Source organism: Egretta garzetta, unplaced genomic scaffold (genome assembly GCF_000687185.1).
Source record: "Egretta garzetta isolate BGI_Z169 unplaced genomic scaffold, ASM68718v1 scaffold214, whole genome shotgun sequence".
Taxonomy (NCBI): domain Eukaryota; kingdom Metazoa; phylum Chordata; class Aves; order Pelecaniformes; family Ardeidae; genus Egretta; species Egretta garzetta.
The window spans coordinates 419483-421739 of record NW_009259491.1 but is presented as its reverse complement, the minus strand read 5'-3'; the positions used below and the strand labels follow the sequence as shown (position 1 = coordinate 421739).

Genomic DNA, 2257 nt, shown 5'->3' with positions numbered 1-2257 from the left:
GCGGCCCCTGCCGCTGCTGCCCTTGCCCCTGCCGCTCCTCTCCTGCCGCGGCCTTGGCCCTGAGCCTGGGAGCTCTTCTCCCCTTTCGCGCCCGTCTCTCAAACCAAACGATGTGTTTGCGCGTTCTGCCGTCTTTACGAGTAGTGGTGCATGTCTTGCGGGGCACTGAGCTAGGTTCATAGTCCTGTGTTGCTGGGAAACAGCTGAAAATAAAATGGGACAGGATGGACATGTATTTTCCTAGGACATAGAGAATGTGAATTTCAATGTGTTGTTTGACACAACGTTAAACTTTGGTTGTTTTTCACAGTAATTCATTTCTTCTTGACCAGCACTAGCTGGCTAGTGCGTCTAAAATGCTTAAGCTTAATCTTAATTTCACAGAGTGAGTGGGGTTTTATCTGAATAAATTCTGCATCGTTTTGAGGTTTTACTGTGTCAGTGATGAAGGGCAGCATGGTAAAACGTTCAGTCCAAAACGGGTAGTACGTTTTGAATGACGTGCAGTGATTTAAAGATTTTTTACTCTCAACTTCTTGCTAAGGTTACATAATACAGAGCTTTGGTATTAAAAAAGTTGTAGGCTGAATTTTTTTATTTTAAAGGATCTTCTTTCTGAGCCAAGGAAAAGCCTTACTGCAGTAGGGACCATATGTTTCTCCAGAGCAGCAGTATTTAGCTGAGTGAGTATATACAATAATAACTTGCTCAGATGAGCATCGCGGTGTCAGTCTCGGCGTTAGCTTCCTTCTCTCGTGTTTGCTTGCTGTCTGACTCACTGGGCAACGTGTGCCTTGCAGTTGTTATGACGCATTATCCTTCTGCATGTGTCACAGTTGTCTGCAATACAGGGTGTCCAGATGAAATCATAGCAGAGCGAGCAGCCGGAACAACAGCGGGGAGAGCTGCCACCTCCAAGGGGAATGAGGTTGTGAGGGAACAGAAATTACCGCTCCGTATCCACATAAGTAACCGAGCCACAGAGGTTCCCATTACTCCTCTCTCTTCACTCAGGCCTTTTCTTTTCCCTGCACCAAAAACTCCAGAGCTCAGTTGGTAAAAGTAGTGCTAATGTAGGCATTATTCCTGTATTATTAGGTAGAGTTAGTGCTCCGTGTAAGCGTGGCTTTGTTACAGGAGCTGTTACCATTAGCTGGGTTTGGATAGTTACCTTCGTAATGGATTCTTAGAGCTTCAGGAAGATGCAGAATCACAGAATGGTTGAGGTTGGCAGGGATCCCTGGAGGTCCAACCCCCCTGCTCGAGCAGGGTCCCCCCGAGCCAGTTGCCCAGGGCCATGTCCAGACAGCTTTGGAATATCTCCGAGGAGGGAGACTCCACAGCCTGTGCTGGTGCTCAGTCACCCTCACAGCAAAGAAGTGTTTCCTTCTGCTCAGACAGTACCTCCTGTGTTTCCGTGCATGCCCGTGGCCTCCAGTCCTGTCACTGGGCACCACTGAGAAGAGTCTGGCTCTGTCCTCTTCGTACCCACCCTTCAGGTATTTATACGCATTGATGAGATCCCTCCTGAGCCTTCTCTTCTCTTGGCTGAACAGTCCCAGCTCTCTCAGTGTTTCCTCATAGGAGAGATGCTCCAGTCCCTTCATTGTCTTAGTGGCCCTTTGTTGCATTCTCCAGCATGTCAGCATCTCTCTCATAGTGGGGAGCCCAGCACTGGACACGGCACTCCAGCTGTGGCCTCACCAGTGCTGAATAGAGGGAAGGATCGGGTCCCTTGACCTGCAGCCCAGGATGCTGCTAGTCCCTTTTCCATGAGGGTGCGTTGCTGGCTCATGTCTGTCTACCAGGACCCTGAGGGCCTTTTCTGCAAAGCTGTGCTGGCACAATGGCTTGTTCCTCCCCAGGGTCAGGGCTTTGCACTTCCTCTCGTTGAAGTTCATGAGGTTCCTGTCAGCCCCTTTCTCCTGCCTTTCGAGGTCCCTTTGGTCTATCAGCCACTCATCCCAGTTTGGTGTCATCAGCAAATTTGTTGCAGATATGCTCTGCCCCATCATCCAGATCATTAATGAAGGGCTCTGCAGAGGGACCTGGACAGGCTGGATCCATGGGCCCAGGCCAACTGTATGAGGTTCAACAAGGCCAAGTGCTGGGTCCTGCACTTTGGTCACAACAACCCCAGGCAATGCTACAGGCTTGGGGAAGAGTGGCTGGAAAGCTGCCTGGTGGAAAAAGACCTGGGGGTGCTGGTCGACAGCTGGCTGAATATGAGCCAGCAGTGTGCCCAGATGGCCAAGAA

At 50.3% G+C, this 2257-nt stretch overlaps 1 protein-coding gene across 1 annotated transcript in view; it reads left to right on the top strand.

Annotated features, from left to right (window-relative positions):
- Positions 1-1364: 1364 nt before the first annotated feature.
- Positions 1365-2257, top strand: part of OSER1 (oxidative stress responsive serine rich 1) — a 7358-nt gene continuing 6465 nt past the window's right edge. The window contains exon 1 of the mRNA XM_009637319.2: positions 1365-1499. The gene's annotated coding sequence lies outside the window, so the exon portion shown is untranslated. The remainder of the gene's footprint in view (positions 1500-2257) is intronic.